This window comes from Chiloscyllium plagiosum, unplaced genomic scaffold (assembly GCF_037043375.1).
Source record: "Chiloscyllium plagiosum isolate Xiang-an unplaced genomic scaffold, Cpla_swu_hap1 HiC_scaffold_2, whole genome shotgun sequence".
NCBI lineage: Eukaryota > Metazoa > Chordata > Chondrichthyes > Orectolobiformes > Hemiscylliidae > Chiloscyllium > Chiloscyllium plagiosum.
The window spans coordinates 62454487-62473546 of record NW_028270140.1 but is presented as its reverse complement, the minus strand read 5'-3'; the positions used below and the strand labels follow the sequence as shown (position 1 = coordinate 62473546).

Below are 19060 nucleotides of genomic sequence, written 5' to 3'. Positions count from 1 at the left end.
GGAAACAGGCCCTTTGGCCCAACCAGTCCTCCAAAGAGTAACCCATCCAGACCTATTTCCCTCTGACTAATGCACCTAACACTATGGGCAATTTACCATGGCCAATTCACCTAACCTGCACATTTTTGGATTGTGGGAGGAAACCCATGCAGTCACAGGGAGAATGTGCAAACTCCACACAGTCACCTGAGGCTGGAATCAAACCTGGGACCCTGGTGCTGTGAGGCTTCAGTGCTAACCACTGAGCCACCGTGCCACCCCAAAAGTGGTTTGACCACTTTTGGATTATTGTATTCAATTCTGGTGTCCTTGCAATAGAAAAGATGTTGTTAATCTTGAAAGAGTTCTGAAAAGATTTGCAAGAATGTTGCCAGGTTTGGAGTGTTTGGACTTTTAGGAGAGGCTGAATAGGCTGGGGCTATTTTCTCTGGAGCACCAGAAGCTAAGGAGTGACATTATAAAGGTTTATAAAATCATAAGTGGCATGGATAAGGAGAATAGTCAGGTATTTTCCCCAGGGTAGGAGAGTCTAAAACTAGGGTTTACTGGTTTAAGGTGAGAGGGGAAAGATTTAAAAGGGATCTAAGGGGCAATATTTTCATGCAGAGGGTGATGTGTGTATGGAATGAGCTGCCAGAGGAGGTGATGGAGGCCAGTACAAAACAACATTTAAAAAGCATCTGGATGGATATATGAATAAGAAGGGTTCAAAGGGATATGGGCCAAATGCTAGCAAATGGGACTAGAGTAATTTATGATATGTGATCAGCATGTACAAGTTGAACCGAAGTGTCTGTTTCCGTGCTGTACAACTCTATAACTTTATGAATTAATAGGCTGGTGATATTATCACTAGTTCATTGCCCCTCTATGCAGAAAACATTGCAGGTGAAGACAGCTTTGGAGGCTATTAGTGCAACCAGAGTAGATATTTGAGGCACTCATTGGTTTTGCTGAAGTCATGTAGGACTGAATCTGTGCAAATGGCGCATGGGATATACAACTGCGCAGCACAACATAGTGTCAAAAATGTAAACTCTAGATTTTCTTTGTTGATAGAAGGCTAATAGAGGCTGCACAGAGACACAACTGGAACAAATAGTTGCAGAGCCTCATGGAAGTTTTATTGCAGGGGTGCTCCAGGGGAGGCATGGACCTTGTAATACTATTGCGAGAAATGTGGCTAATGTTCTGAGGACTCCGTTTCAACCCTGAAATTGAGAATCTACTGATAACCATGCAACCATTGCCAATTATCAATAAAAACCTATCTGGCTCACTAATGTCCCTCAGGGAGAGAAATCTGCCATCCTCACCTGATCTGACCTACATGTCGCTCCAGACCCACAGGAACGTGGCCAACTTTCAACTGCTCTCTGAAACTGGCTAGCAATTCACTCAGTTCCAGGGTAGTTGGGGATGGGCGATAAATGCTGGCCAGCCCAAGTCCTACAAGTGAATAAAAAAAAAACTCAATTGGGAGACACAATCGGACTCTGGCTCTGATTTGGGGAAGGGGATGACATTCATGAAATGCCCCTCCAGTAAAGATGGTCCAAAATGAGTGGCTGGAAACAGTGACCATGAATTACAGGAGCCACAAGAACGAACCTTCATCTCCAGGACAGAATGGATCATCTGGAGAACCTCATTGCCACCTTCAGGAGCTGCAAACAATATATAACATATGATGTTTGTCAAATGATGACACAACTTCTTGTTTAAGATCAGAGCACAGCATTTGGCTAAGAAGGAAATAAATAAGTTTTTTTTTGTTGAAACATGATAACCTTCACAGACCAGCCGAGGCATGGACCTCGTGAAATCAGGACCACTCAGATTAGTGCAGCTAGTCAGGGGCCATGTGTCCTCACTGACTGGTTAGAAAGCCAAGCCCCATGCAGATATTCTCTACACTTCCATCAATGGGATGGTGATTATTCTCAGGGCACTAAATAATGGTTCCACATCTGTTGTATGATAGATGGGATGTTAAAGTTCCAGTCTTCCAACTCTAAAACATATCACCTCAGTGCGTGTAGAGTCTAAATACTTACATGTTTCACAGATCATCAAAACCCTATAGTGTGGAAACAGGCCATTCAGCCCATCGAGTCCATACCAATCATCCGAAGAGCATCCCACCCAGACACAATCCCCTAACCAATCCCTGTAATCCTGCATTTCCCATGGCTAAACCACCTACCTTGTACATTAAGAGCAATTTACTATGGCCAACCTACCTAACCTGTGCATTTTTGTTCTGTGGGAAGAAACTGGAGCACCTGGAGGAAACCCATGCAGACACAGGGAGAATTTGCGAGCCACTGTGCCACCTTTAGTCTGCATAAGATCCAGACTTTCAATGCAGAAAACTAATATGTACTTTCATCCAACAGATGCAAATACAGGAAATCAGAATGCTAGTGGGAAAATGTTGTTGATTCGAAGGCAAGCTCGATGTTGTCAAGATTCTTGCGGCCACTCTGTCATACTCTGCAGCAGGTACATTCATGACCGAGTGTATGCCCACTTCTTTAATGAAGACACCCAACCTATATTTTTAATTGTGCAGCCATCTACATTCTCTTGATGTTTGATGTTTTTGAACATCATCCTAGCTTTTAACACCATATTGTGACTCCAAGTTGTTTCTGCAATCATTAATTACATTTTCCAGCACCTCAGATTTGAGGGAATTAGTGCAGCAAGGAGCAAGCCCAAAGTCACAATTATATATTGGAGTAGATTATGGACCTAAACAGAAGAAGATAGAACAGCCCTCTGCGCAACAATGTTACAGTGATGAGAGGGGAAGGTGAGATTTTCTTATGTATCTGTTGATCATGTTCTTGAAAGTATTGCCCTTTTTGAAATGACTGTGTACTCTTCTGTTTTAGGTTTCCATCCAGTAAAATAATTTTCAAAATTATAAATGAATGCTGGCCCAGCCAGTAATACCCTGGACATTGCCATAAGGTGCCCCCTCAGGGCCTTAATCAACATTCATACACTGAAAGTTCCAGTGGAAGGTCCCTCCAATTATATGCACTTTTACAGTGAATTGCTTTCCTTAGAGACAAAAAGCCTTCGACCTCCTCCAGTGGGTCCCGTGTTACAGATACCAACGTTAAGCAAATTCGATTTACTTCAGATGTGGAGGCACTGAATATTGCAAAGGCCCTGACAATCTTCCAGCTAAAGTACTGAAGACTTGTACTCCAGAACCTGCTGCTCCCCTAGCCAAACTGTTCCAATACAGTTACAACACTGGCATCTACCCAACAATGGGGAAAATTGTCCAACTATGTCTTGTTCATAAAAAGCAGGATAAATCTAACCCAGCCAATTACCACCCCATCAATCTACTCTCAATCATCAATAAAGTGATGGAAGTTGTAATCAACAATGCTATCAAGCAGCACTGCTCAGCAATAAACTGCTTGGCAACACCCAGTTTGGGTTCCACCAGGGCCACTCAACTCCTGACCCCATTACAATCTTGGTTCAAACATGGACAAAAGAGTTGAATTCCAGAGGTGAGGTGAGAGTGACAGCCCTTGCCATAAAGGCAGCATTCAACTGAGCATGGCATCAAGGAGCCTTAGTAAAACTGGAATCAATGGAAATCTGGGGGGAATCTCTCTGGTAGTTAGAGTCATACCTGACACATTAAAAGATGGTTGTGGTTGTTGGAGGTCAGCCATCTCAGCTCTATGACATGTCTTAGGTCTAAACATCTTCAGCTGCTTCATCAATGCCCTCCCTCCATCATAAGGGTAGGAACTGGGGATGTTTGCTGATGATTGCACAATGTTCAGCACCATTCGCGACTCCTCAGATAGTGAAACAGTCCATGTTCAAATGCAACAAAATCTGGACAATGTCCAAGCTTGGGCTGACAAGTGACAAATAACATTCACGCCACATGAATGCGAGATTATGACCATCACTAATAACAGACAATCTAACCACCACGCCTTGACATTCAATGGTATTACTGTCACTGAATCCGCCACTGTCAACATCCTGGGGTTATCATTGGCCAGAAACTCAACATGGACTCACCACATAAACACAGTTGTTACAAGACTAGGTCAGAGGCTAGGAATATTATGGTGAGCAACACACTTCCTGACTCTCCAAAGCCTGTCTATAAGGCACAAGTCAGTAGTGTGATGGAATATTCCCCATTTGCCTGAACGAGTGCAATCCCAACAATACTCAAGAAGCTTGACACCATCCAGAAGAAAACAGCCACTTGGCTGGCACTGCATCCACAAGCACCCACTCCCTCCACCACTGACGCTCAATAGCAGCTGTGTGTACTATCTACAAAATGCACTGTAGAAATTCACCAAAGATCCTCAGACAACACCTTCCAAACCCACAACCAATTCCATCTAAAAGGACAAGGGCAGCACCTTCAAATTCCCTTCCAAGCCACTCACCATCCTGACTTGGAAATATCTCACCTTGTCACCGTTCCTTCACTTTCCCTGGGTCAAAATCCTGGAATTCCCTCCTTAATGGCATATGGGTCAACCCACAGCAGGGTGGACAGTTCTAGAAGGCAGATCACCACCACATCCCACAAATGAATTTTTAAAAATGTGGAAAATGCATTTAAACAGCAGCTGAATATGGGACCACAGACTGTAAAACTGGCACTGCATCCAGGTGACATCACAATGCTGATTCTCACAGATGCCACAACCAATATTATTGCCACAACAGCCAGTATTACAGGCCCCAGAACTAGTGTTAGTATCACAACCAGTATTACTCGGCACCATGTCCAGCTTGACTGGTGCTACAGCCAGTATTACTGGCACCACGTTCAGTATTAGTTGTGAATGATAATAATTTTCCACAGGTGCCAGTGATACTGTCTTTTTCCCTCTACATGTTCTTAGGAGAACAATCCTTCTCTAATCTCTCCAGATAACTGTTTATGGAGTCCCTCACATCCATGGTGATACTCTACTAAAACTCTTCTGAACCTTCTCCAAGGCCTTGTGATTCTTTCTAAAATATGGTGGCCGAATTGGAGACATAAATCTAGCCAGCAATTTAAAAATGTTTAACGTAAATTCCTTGCTCTTGGACTCTCTACCTCTGCCTATTTCAACTAGAATCCTTGATAACGTTTTACAGCTTTACCTACTTGATGCCTTACTACATTTAAAGGTCTATTTGTGAATCACGAAACATAGAACACTGCAGAACAGGAACAGGCCCTTCGGCCCACACTGTTTTACCAACATCATATCAACTTAAACGAATCCCTTCTGCCTGTCCTTGTTCCATATTCCTCCATTCCTCGCACATTCGTGTGCTTATCCAAAAGCCCTTTCAACACCCCTATCATATCTACCCCAACAAACCTGGCAGCACATTCCAGACTCCTACCACACTGTTTAAAAAACTTGCCTCTCACATCTCCTTTGAATTTTCCCCCTCTCACCTTAAATGCATACCTTCTAGTATTAAATATTTCAACTCTTGGAAAATGATTCTGACTGCCAACCCTATCTATGTCTTTCATAATTTTATAAACTTCTATCAGGTCTCCCCTCAGCCTCTGCCACTCTAGAGAAAACAGATTGTCCAGCCTCATCTTATAGTTCATACCCTCTCATCCAGTTAGCATCCTGAAAAATCTCTTCTGCACCCTTTCCAAATCCTTCACATTCTTCTTGTAATGTGGTGACCAGTTTTGGACATAATACTCTTTAGTTCATCCTAACTGAAGTTTTATAAAGCTGCTACATCACTTCCTGACTCTTGTATTCAGTGCCTCAACCAATAAAGCCAAGCATAACATACACCTTCTTTACCACCCTATCTACTTGTATAGTCACTTTCAGGGAGATATGGACAAGGACCCCAGGTTTGTTTATACACCCTGTATAAAACTCGTGTTTAATTTACAGCACCTCTCATTGAAACTCCTTCCAAAATGCCTCACTTCAGATTTCTCTTCAATTAAATTTCATGTGCTGTTTGCTCATTTCAGCAGTCACTTTCTACTTTCAGGGTGTGCTTTTTCATGAAAGCATGTGATGATGGAATTGAAAGCAAAAAGAGAACTAAATGAGAATCGTTTGATATTTAATTTAGCATGGGTCGAGAAAGGGAAGTTAGATTGTTAGCATTTCAGTGTGCAAGGGATAAAAGGAGCAAGAGATGAGCCTCATGAATAAAATTAGCACCCAGGGCATGGGGAGGGTAGAAGAGAAACAAGAGACAAACGTAGGATCAGGTTTAGTGAGCTGGAGCATAAAGGGAAGCACATGGGTACATTCAGCATGGTAGATAGAGAAAGGGGGTGATGGATAACCTCAGTCTTAAAGTCCAAAATGTTTCTCATAATTGTGGCTCGAGGCAAAATTGGCAGCACTGAGGGAGAGGATTTTAAGAATGATAACTTCAGTGCCTCTGAAAAGGACAACATTCATCTTGAGGCTCACGATTATATGCTTCAACACCAGTTTTATTGTGCAATTTTATAACATTACTCCTGTGCACAGCTAGTGTTCCAAATTATTTGAACCCAATTATCGAGCTAAAATAATAAATAATGGTAATGTTGTTCCTTGTACCTTGGATATACTAGTTGTGCAAAATCAAATATTTATATTGACTATAGATTTGATATTTGAATGGGACAAATTTATTCCAATTAAAATGCAGTAGCTAATATTTCTGTCACATTTTCCACCTTGACGACAAACAAAAGATCTCCACTCCCTCAGCCATTTCTGCAAAATTCATGAATACAAGAGAACACCACAATATCTTCAAGGGTAAGGGAGTCCTGCAGTTGTCCACAAACTCCAAATGAACTACCATTGGATGGAAATGGTCCATCCTGTCACTGTTTACGTGGTCTGGAAAGATACAATAATTTTATTTGTGTCTCATATTTTCAGCATTACAGCCAGTTCCTCTACCCGGCAATCCAGCTTTCACCACTCCCTTCCTTCACTTGCTTAAGATCCCTCAGTTCTAAAACATTTTCAATTAAAAGCTTAATATGCAAGTTAAAGTTACCTGCACAGAGTATATTGCCCGTTCCCTAGTTGTACTTGTCTTCTGCTTTAACATCTTGCTCACCTGTAATTTCCTGAATTCAAGAATTACTCTGCCATGCGATTCTGTGGAACTCTATAATTGTATTTCCAATAATCTTCAACCTCAAGATGAAATGCTTTTCAGATATTGCACGAAAATTGTGCCTGTCTCTTTAGTGATATAGGGACAGGTTAAATCAGTGCATCATCTGGCATCTCTTCACGTTTCTTTATCATCCTTTTATACTCAGTTAAACACCAAGTGAGTATTAAAATCTACATTCATTAGTTTTTTTAAAAAAGCTTTCTGGTCAATAGGGAGACACTAATATTGCTTTCAAAATCCCATCAGACAATAATCCAAATCAGTTGGGATTGTCTATGGCAGAAACAGTATCAATTATCCATGAATCAATAAGCTTAATAAAATAAGATATAGTTTAGGTCCAATAGCACATGGTGACTTTAAAACACACCTAGTCATCTTACACCATGCAGAAACCAAATAACAGCTGTTTGCTCTAATCGACACTTGAAATTGTTGACCTACCTTGCTTAATTGCCATCTCTGTAATGCTTTACATTATCAATAATTTATGATATTTCTTGGCAGTGGGCTCAATAGTTCATTTTAAAGCAGCCACTACAGCGGACAGCTGAAACTGACAACCGGAAGCGGCAGGGACAGGCCACTATAAATGCCGGAGGAAACACCACAGAAGCGCTTCACCGGAGGCTCCCAAGCACTGAGGATGTCACCTAGACAGGGGACGAAATGTTTGCAACAAAAACTTCCAGCTCGGCGAACAGAACCACAGCAACGAGCACCCGAGCTACAAATCTTCTCACAAACTTTGAGCCACTAATAAAATTTCTGTTTTGCAAATGGGTTGCCTGATAGCTGGAAATATGCACTTGGGATCATGTTGCTTTTATTGTCTTCGCAATATTATTACCATTTTGGGTGTTTCCACATGCGTTTTGCAGTATTGTTTCATAGACCAGTTTATTTGACAGTGACTTTGTACTGTGCAGAATAAATCATATTCACTTAGATATCCAGAACGTATATGTGATCAAAGGTTAAGTAGCACTGACGCAATGAGAAGTGTGCAATAAGAAAATGTCATTTGATCCATTAAGATCACTCCTTTCAATACTCTTGGACTCTACATTTTTTATATACCAAAGAAAAGCACCACATGATTATTGATTGATACCACAAACGTAATCAAACAACAATGTAGAATTAAGTAAATGTTAAATACTGTGAAGGCTAGAAATCTGCATTTAAATCGAAAAGTGCTGAAAACACTCAGGAGGTCAGGCAGCATTTGTGGAGCAACAAACAGAAACAAATAACATTTTGATTCATGTATGCCACTTTCATACTGTCAAAGTTATTGGCCTTCCATTATGGTTTGTTGTACAGGTCATGCTGGAAGTGGTGTACTCTCGATTTTTAGCTGCACAAGTGTTCCAGAGATAAACCTTGAAGCCACGCGATTTTTCAAGTTTTCACCCAAAGTGTTCAGTTTGCTCCCAAATCTTCTTCACTCAGTGGAGTCTGGACACAGACCACAATGATCTTTTTGTTAGGTTCTTTGAGTGCATAACTAGAAAGTGATCCTGGATTTTGTGACGGGACCATGCCACCTCTTTAGTATTTCTCCAACTAGTCTGTGCCTAATGCAAACATAGACAAAGATCCATCATCAGCCTCAGGGAAACCTCAGGAAAAGAAGAATTGAGAATTGCCAATATGGTTATCACCTCTTTTCTGGACTTTTACACCCAAGGATAAAATTCTGAGAAGTTCACTTTGTTATGACATCAATATGTATAAATTTCAAATGTTCCTCCAGGATTTAAGAAAGTGGAATGGAGAAACCAACTACTTATGGACTTCTCACTCTCAAGTTTAAGTGAGGGGAAAAATATAAAAAAGGGGCAACTTTATCACCTAGTGGGTAGTGCATGTATGGAATAAACTGCCAGAGGAAGTGGTGGTGGCTAGTACAATTACAACATTTAAAAGACATCTGGATGGATATACGAATTGTAAAAGTTTAGAAGGATATGAGCCAAATGCTGGCAAATGGGACTAGGCTAATTTAGGATATATGCCCAGCATGGAAGAGTTAGGCCATTGGTTCGGTTTCTGTGCTATACATCTCTATGACTAAAAGTCAAATTAAATTAGATTAGATTAGATTAGATTACTTACAGTGTGGAAACAGGCCCTTCGGCCCAACAAGTCTACACCGACCTGCTGAAGCGCAACCCACCCAGACCCATTCCCCGACATTTACCCCTTCACCTCACGCTACGGGCAATTTAGTATAGCCAATTTACCTAACCTGCACATTTTTGGATCTCCAATGTGTGCAAGTTACTAGAAACTGTCATTAGGAATAGAGGGCTGAGCACTTAGGCACAGGGAAATAATCACAGTCAACATGAATTTAATAATGCATGGCTGCAATACTGGAAAAAAATCCAAAGTCAAAATTTATTAAATATCCTTTATATTATCTTACCTATCTTTTATGTTTATGTTATTCTATTTCAAAAACTTAAAGCAGCATTTAGAAATTAATTTGATTTGTATTTTGTGCATAACATAAACAAGATAAGTAAGAGATAAAGGTGATTTGTTGATGTCATCATATAACCATAGGTCAGTTGATCCTCCCAGAGGTAGATGGTCAGTTTGTGAGGAGCCTCTTGATATCAAGCCTTGCGCCTCATTATCATGAAGCTGGTTTTCAGGAGGAGATCTCTATGGCTGATGGACAAAGATTATGTCACTGCATGGACTAGAGTAAACCTCAGGAAATTGGAGGCTAAAGTCGGGGAATAAACAAATCATAAGGATCAGTGACCTGGCCTGGGAGGAATGCTGATATCACACAGGGGTGGGAGTTGGTATGGGTCGAGAAAGAGGCTGGAAGGTTTAAATCAGTGAATGGAGGTAGTTTATAGCTTGTGGGAAAGAGGGAATAACAGCAAGCGACCTCCAGGTTTGAAACCAGAGTCGGGGATTAACGAGACATATTACGGGCAGGAGAAAGTGAGGACTGCAGATGCTGGAGATCAGAGTCAAAAAAAGTGTGGCGCCGGAAAAGCACAGCTGGTCAGGCAGCATCTGAAGAACAGGAGAGTCGATGTTTCGAGCATAAGCTCTTCATCAGGAATGTGTGGGGGGAGAGGGGGGCAATGGGCTGAGACATAAATGGGAGGGGGATGGGGCTGTGGGGAAAGTAGCTAGGAATGCGATAGGTAGATGAAGGTAGTGGGCAATGGTGATAAGTCAGAGTGGAGGGTGGAGCGGTTAGGTGGGAAGGAAGATGGATAGGTGGGACAGTTCAAGAGGGCGGTGCCAAGTTGGAGAGTTAGATCCGGAATAAGGTGGGGGGAGGAGAGATGAGGAAATTGGTGAAACCAACTTTGATCCCAGGTAGTTGGAAGGTCCCAAGGCGAATGATGAGGTGTTCTTCCTCCAGGCGTTCAGTGGCTGGAATTTGGCAGTGGAGGCGGCCCAGGATTTGCATGTCCTTGGTGGAGTAGGAGAGGGAGTTGCAGTGTTCGGCCACATGGTGGTGGGGTCCATTGATACTTGTGTCCCAGTGATGTTCTCTGAAATGTTCTGAAGTTGGCATCCTGTCTCCCCAGTGTAAAATAAATGAGATCAGGGATCAAGGCTATCCAAGGTGGGAACAGGATTGTGAGGAAAGGTTCTTTCATATAGGATTAGGAAAAACTCCTGTTGCTCCTAAAGAAAACAGCACCTCCTCCATGATAACCCTTCAAAGATGCCTTTTCAGCCCCCTCTCTTTTTCAATGTCAGAAAAGTAAAAGAACTGATGATCAACTTCAAGAAGAAAGGAGGAGCACACACCTTTATCTTCACCAATGGAGCTGAGGTGGAGAGGGTCAAGAGCATCACATTCCTAGGAGTGACAATAACCAACAATCCTGGTCTCCCATGTAGATGAGACAGTAAACATCTCTTCTTCCTCAGGAGGCTGGGGAAATTCAGTATGTCCATAAAGACCCTCTCCAATCTTTACAGATGCACTACTGAAAGCATTCTATCAGGGGGCATAATGGTCTGGCACAGCAACTGCTCTGCCCAGAACCATAAATAAGTACAGAAAGTTGTGTGCACAGCCCAGACCATCATGGAGGCCAACCTCCCATCCATGGACAGGGTGCCAGCATCAAAGATCCCTCCCACTAACCTCTTTTCCAATATCTTCCATCAGGTAGAAGATACAAAAGCTTGAACACATGCATCGACAGGTTCAAGAACAGTCTCTTCCCTGTTGTTATTATATTGTTGAATGAGCCTCCCTAACTTCAAATAATGTTGAACTTGCTAATGTTAATCCTGCTTTGTGCACCTCCTGTGCAGCCATAACCTTGTATAACTCACTCTAAGTACCTTATGATCTTGATGTGCTTGGTTGCTATCATTTGCCTGTACTGCTCACAAAAACCAAAACTTTTCACTGTACTTAGGTACAAGTCATTCAAATAAGTTATGTCCCCTGAGAGACTACAAACACTTAAAAAGAAATTTGAATTTACAGTGACTAACCTAAATGAATCACAAGACTTCAAGCCTTCAGACTCTCAGTTTAAGAAATTAGCCAAAATCAACATTGATGAAACATTGTTTTGTAGGCAACTAGATTTCTAAACATCAAAAGACACCCCTTGTTAGTTTTTTCACACAAACCATAACTTTACTTCATATTTATCCATTACATCACTTCATATAATTGTCCTCTTTAGAAGAACCAACCAAGTTATTCCCACCTCTAAACAGACTTGCTTCTCCACTTTCACGAAATTACAAGTTAAAAATTGTTACCTTCAGTCTTTGGAGAGTCCATTCTGATAATTCCTTCTCCTGACCATTTTGGCAAATTAAATTTCTGCAGATTCTGTCTCTTCAAACAGAGAACAAGTGCTAACTGCATTCTAGGAGAAAGTGAGACTAGTGGGAACCTCCTCAGGGGCTGGTGCTGGGCCCATGACTGTTTGTTATCCAAACCAATGATTTGGATGAGAATGTACAAGGCATGATTAGTAAGTTTGCTGATGACACTATCGTGGACAGTGAAGAAGGTTCTCAGAAATTGCAAGCAAGACCTTGATCAGCAGGGGAAGTGGGCTAAGAAATGACAAATGGAGTTTAATATAAATAAGCGTGAGGTCTTGCATTTTGGAAAGTCAAATCAAGGTAGGAGTTTCATGGTGAATGGTAGGGTATTAAGGAGTGCACTGGAACAGAGGAATCTTGGAGTTCAGGTTCACAGTTCTCCGAAAGTGTAGTCACAGGAAAAAGGACAGTGAAGAAGACGTTTGGCATAGTGAATTTCATCAGTTTGGACATGGAATACAGAAGTTGGGAAGTTATGTTGCAGTTATACAGGATGTTGGTGAGGCTGCATTTGGAGTATTGTATTCAGTTTTGGTCACCTTGTCATCGGAAGGATGTTATTAAACTAGGAATAGTGCAGAAGAAATTTACAAGGATGTTGCCAGGACTCAACGGTCTGTAGGGAGCGGTTGGACAAGCTAGGATGTTTTTTCTTTAGAGTGTAGGAGACAGAGGGTTGACTTTATAGGGGTATACAAGATCATGAGAGGCATGGATATGGTGAATGCACTCAGTCGTTTTCCCAGGGTTGAGAAATCAAGGATGAGGGGGCATCAGTTTCTGGTTAGATGGGAAAGAATTAAAAGGAACCTGAGGGGCAATGTTTTACACAGAGAGCGATATGCATATTTATTCCTGATGAAGGGCTTTTGCCCGAAACGTCGATTTCGCTGCTCGTTGGATGCTGCCTGAATTGCTGTGCTCTTCCAGCACCACTGATCCAGGATCTGGTTTCCAGCATCTGCAGTTATTGTTTTTACCTATGGAATGAGCAGCCAGTGGAAGTGGTTGAGGCAGGTACATTAACATCATTTAAAAGGCATTTGGACAAACACATGGATAGGAAAGGTTTAGAAGGATATGGGCCAAGTGCAGGGAAATGGGGTTAGGATGGATGGACATTTTGGTCGGCATGGACCAGTTTGAGCCAGAGGGTCTGTCTCCTATGACTCCATGATCAGCACACAAATCATCTCAGCAGACCTTGTGTACAGAAAACTCTGAACTGCTTTCACAGTTTTTCTTCATCCATGACACCCACATCTTGACCTGTCAGTGTCAGATCATGTATGTGTACAGTGTGTTTAATGGGCAGCTTATAAGGGATTAGAGCTTTAACTGCGAGACTTATATGCTGAATGTTCATAATTTTTTACCTTAGTTTGAATCCTGTTAAGTATTTCTTGTGCTTTTTGTCAACCAAATCTGAAAATCAGATAAATCAGGGAATATATGTACTTATTATTTTTACATTTTCTAACAAATTTGGGAGTAGCATGTTTTGATCGCCACAGCACTATCCTATTGACATGTAAGACTATTTCAATCACTCGTAGGACATGGGCGTCACCAGCTGGTCAGCCAGTACTGCCTTTCCCTAATTGACTTTGAGAAGGTGATGGTGAGTTGCCTTCTTGAACTGCTGCAGTTCACGTAGACATGTGATACCCTTCGGGATGGAATTCCAGGATCTTGACCCAGTGACAATTAAAGGAATAATAATATATTTCCAGGTCAGAATGGTGATTGGCTTGGATGGGAACTTGCAGGTGGTACTTTTCCCATGTATTTGCTACTCTTGTACTTCAAAATAGGAGTGGTCATAGGTTTGGAAAGTGCTGTCGAAGGATCTTTGGTGAATTTCTGCAGTCCCTCTTGTGATACAGCAAACTTTGTTTTAATCAGCACCTTATGAACCATGACAAATGGGCAAAAATGCATCCTAAATATCACAAGTTTATTATATTATCACAATCTCCTCAATGTTCGAGTCGTCAGTTGAGGGTGCAAGTGAGAAGGCTTTCTGCCAGTAAGGCAAAGTTGTATTATTATTTAAGTAATTTATGCTGTAAATAAAGTATAACATTGATGTGTATATCTCTTGCATTATGTATCTATTACTTATTGTTAATTTTTACATTGATTATATGGACCTCTTGATAACTGGAATATTTGATCAAGAGCTTTGCTCCAAGTCCCATAGGTCCTAGCTGCTGCTACTGATCATGGGTCACTGAAAGAGTGGATGCTATGGATGTGGTGCATTAAGTGGGCTGTTTTGTCCGAGATAATGTCATGTTTTTTGAGTGCTGTTTCAGCTGCAGTCATCCAGATAAGTGAGAAGTATTCCATCACGCACCGGACTTGTGCTTTGCAGATAGTCAACAGGGTTTGGGGAGTCAGGAGGTAAGTTACTCACTGAAGTATTCCTAACCTCTGATTTGATGTTGTAGCCACAGTATTTATATGGTGCATCCAGTTGAGTTTCTCATCAACAATAACCCCTGAAAGTTGATATTGCTGATAAAGGGCTTTAGTGATGGCAACAGCATTGAATCTCAAGGGGCACTGGTTAGATTATCTCTTATTGGTGCTGGTCATTGTCTGACATCTGAGGGATGCAATTGTTACATGTCACTTGTCAGCCTGAGCCTGAATATTGTCCAAGTTTTGCTGCATTTGAACATGGACTGTTTCAGTATATAGGGAGACGTGAATCTCACTGAACACTGTACAATCATCGGCGAACTGCATTTTTGACTTTGTGATGGAGGGATCATTGTTGAAGCAGGTGAATGTTTGGGCCAAGGACATTACAAGGAGAAAGTGAGGACTGCAGATGCTGGAGATCAGAGCTGAAAATGTGTTGCTGGAAAAGCGCAGCAGGTCAGGCAGCATCCAAGGAGCAGGAGAATCAACGTTTCGGGCATGAGCCCTTCAGATTCCTGAAGAAGGGCTCATGTCACATTTTCAGCCAAGGACACTACCCTGAGCAACTCCTGCAGAGATATGCTGGAGCACAGATAACTGACCTCCAACAACCACAACCATCTTACCATATGCCAGGTATGACTGCAACCCCAGCAGAGAGTTTGCCCCGATGCCCTTTGATTCCAATTTTGCTAGGGCTCCTTGATGCCACACTCATTGAAATACAACCTTGATGTCAAGAGTTAATACTCTCACTTCACCTCTGGAGTTCAGCTCTTTTGTCGATGTTTGAACCAACAAATCACTGATTTGAAGTTGCCACCATCACTCTCGGAGTATGCATTTCAGAACGCAATCTTCAAGAGGGATATTTAGGAAATATTTCTATGTCACGAATACAGAGTGAAGGTGTCAACTCATGGATTGGAGGTCCATGAGTCACCTCTTTAACAGGTCATTAAAGTGCCTGAATTATATCTATGTTTCCTAAAGTTATTGATAATAACGCTGTGAACAGAAAAGATAAATGACCATTAACTAATAATTGCCAACTGGTAAACTGCTAAATGAAAAACAACTTCGTCACATTGGAGAAGTCTTAAGATTATTCACTAATAATTTACTAGTTTGCATGGCACAAAAAACGAGGTAGTGTGAGACCCAGAGCTACTTTAAATTCTCCCATAGCTGTTAATTATTCTCGACAGAACAGATCAGCCATCTCTTTCGCTGTTTAAAAGTTACACTGGATATATGAGCTATTGACAACCTTCAAAGGCACTGATGATTCCTGGACTGCAAAGTTTGTTTGCACAGTTGCATGGGAATTTCTTGATTTTAACTGATATGAACTTTTAAAGAGGATAGTGCCTATGACTTCAAAGTGTTATTATACCACTTGTGAATTTTACTTATAAACTGGATATTAGGTGAGAGAGTTGGGGGTGTAGTGTTAGGGGATAAAGATGATTGAAGCAAGTGGAGGTGAATGCATTAAGGGAGGTGAGGAGTTGAGGGGTGTTGAGGCAGCGCAAGGGGAGAGTAGGGCATAAAGGGAATAAGAGATAAGGAGGCCATCCTTTGATCTGAAGCATTGTCTAGGAACAGAGGTTGATCTTTGAACTTGGGCACCACCATTTCCTCCTTCCAGACTAGCTCACCTCCCAGATTGTGAAAATCTTTCATACTGGAAATGGAGGTTGGTTCACAACTCCAAGAAAATTCCTGATTTCTAATTTCCATCTATGTGATGAAATTGAGTCTACGGCATCTGCTAATCTCTTATTCATTACAAGTTTTGCATCATCCACAAACTTCAAAACTATATTCCCTATACTCATGTCCAAATCATTCAGCCACAAGAAAAGCAATGATCACAGTATCAACTCCTCGAGAACCCATCACATACTACTCTCCATAGAATGATACAACACAAAGTCCACCATGTCTGTACAAGTTCTAATTCGGTCCAATTCCCTTTTTTTCTTCTCAAGAGCCCTGCAATTGTTTTCCTTTCAAGTATTTGCCCAATTCTCTTCTTAATATCACAATTGAATTTGCTTTAATCTCCCTTTCAGGCAGTATATTCCATATCGCTGGGATTCACGATGTAGGAAATTTCCCCCATATTGCCTTTGATTCCTTTTGCCAATTACTTTAAACCTATGCTCCTTAAATACTGTCCCTCTGTCATTGGAATCAATTAAATTTTAATTTATCAAAATCATTCACGATTTTGAATAACTCTATCAATTGCTTTTAATAGTCTTTCATGAGATGTAAGTATTACTGGCTAGGCCAAACTAGAGAGCAGTACAGAATGAACCACTTTACTGTGAACCCAGATATCACACGAATGCACACCAGCTAAGGATCAAAGATATGCATTCCTTTACAAAGACATTAATGAACCAGATGGGTTGTTGCAACAGTCAAGGATAGCCTCATGGTCACCATCACTGTCACTAACCTTTAATTCCAGATTTCATTAAATAAATTTAAATTCCACCAGCTGCCATAGCAGAATTTGAAACAATTTCCCCAGAGTATTAGTCTCGCCTGTGGATTACAAGTCCAGTGATATAATCATTATATCAACATCTGCTCCTAATCTCTATTCAACCTACTCTGCTGTAAGAGCAACAATCCAAGTCAAATGATCTTTTTCTATATTGCTTAAAATTGTACCACTTCGTTTATATTGTCTCTCCTCATTCTTCATCATAAAATCTATTGCCTTGCATTCGCTTCATTAATCTGCCACCTGCTTGCTGATTTCTTCAGGGTTTCAATGTCCTCCTAAAGTCTGTTCCTGTCATCATCATCATTTACCACATGAATTGAAATCAAAGATTAGCAAGTAAAACTGTAACTGATCAATGGACTGCTTTTAAGGTAATGATTGTTCAAGTACAATAAAAGTGTATTTCCATAATGGAAAAAGATGGCAAACAAATCTAGAGTTCCCTGGACAAGAAAAGAGATAGCGTTTAAAGTGAAGATGATAAAGTATATTTATGCCAGATGTCAGGTGAGTGATACAACTGAGAACCACAGAACCTTCAGAGGGGAACTGACAAAGCAAATAAGAGAAATAAAAACCATCTGCCAGTCAAATGATGGGGAAGCTTTTAGAAATGAAAATTTGGGACATATTTAAATAGCCACTTAGATAAACTCAGTCCTGTTGATCCTACAATGTCCTCCTAACCTACATCTGGAGATAGTGTTTTAAAATTGTCACAGACTAGTCAGACAACAGAATGCCTTACACACAATGCCCCAGAAACAATTATCATCTTCCTTGGATACAGTCAGGAAGGAATTTCCCTGGGTATCCTCAACATTGACGCTGAATTCCAAGATATCTCATAGCATCAAGTCATACATGGACAGGAATCCTCCTGCTGCTCACTACCTGCTGGTCCACCTCAGCTGATGAATCAGTACTCCTTCACGTTAAACACAATTTGGGGGAAGCACATAATGCAAGAGTGCATTATGTACCAGTGAGTCATTTCAATGTCCACCAGCAAGAATGGCCCTGGAGTGCCATTTCTGACTGAGCTGGTCATGTCCTAAAGGGCACTGCTGCTGGACTAGGTCTGCAGCAGACCCTGAAGGAACCAACGAGAAGAAAGCATATCTATCTCATCCTGCCGCAGATGCATCTGTCAATGATGGTATCAGTAGGAGTGACCATCACTTAGTCCTAGTGGAGACAAAGATCCCAATTTCAATTGAGAATAACCTCTATCATGTTATCTGGCATTATCACTGTGCATTATCACTGTGTAGATTTCAAACAGATATTGTATATATTAAAGGTACTGTGGGCTATCAACAGCAGAATTGTATCAAAACACAATCTGTGACTTTATGGCCCAGCATATCCCCTAAACTATTATCATCAAGCTCAGGGAACAACGAAGTTAAATGAAAAGTGCAGCAGGGCATGCCAGGAACAGCATGAGGTTTACCTAAATACAAGGTGTCAAACTGGTGATGCTACAACATTACTTGTTGATTTGATTTACTACTGTCACATGTACCAAAGTACAGTGAGAAGTGTTGTCCTACATGATTTAATGGCAGGTCATATGATACAAGTACATCAGGAGGTACATATATGCCCAAGCTCATTGATGGAGAGCTTAGTACAACAATTCAAAAGTTAAGGCTAAAACACTTGCAACAATCTTCAGCCAGAATTGCAGAATGAGTGATCCAGCTCAGCCACAACAATAAAGATGGTAAAAACAATGACTGCAGATGCTGGAAACCAGATTCTGGATTAGTGGTGCTGGAAGAGCACAGCAGTTCAGGCAGCATCCAAGGAGCTTCGAAATCAACGTTTCGGGCCAAACCGCCACCCTCTCCTCCCTGACCTATCACCTTCATCCCCTCCCCCACTCACCCATTGTACTCTATGCTACTTTCTCCCCACCCCCACCCTCCTCTAGCTTATCTCTCCACGCTTCAGGCTCACTGCCTTTATTCCTGATGAAGGGCTTTTGCCCGAAACGTCAATTTCGAAGCTCCTTGGATGCTGCCTGAACTGCTGTGCTCTTCCAGCACCACTGATCCACAACAATAAAGATGC

At 41.4% G+C, this 19060-nt stretch overlaps 1 protein-coding gene across 2 annotated transcripts in view; it reads right to left on the bottom strand.

The window, feature by feature from the left end:
* shc3 (SHC (Src homology 2 domain containing) transforming protein 3) overlaps nucleotides 1-19060 on the bottom strand; it is a 289678-nt gene that overhangs the window by 246976 nt on the left and 23642 nt on the right. The gene's annotated exons all lie outside the window — the stretch shown is intronic.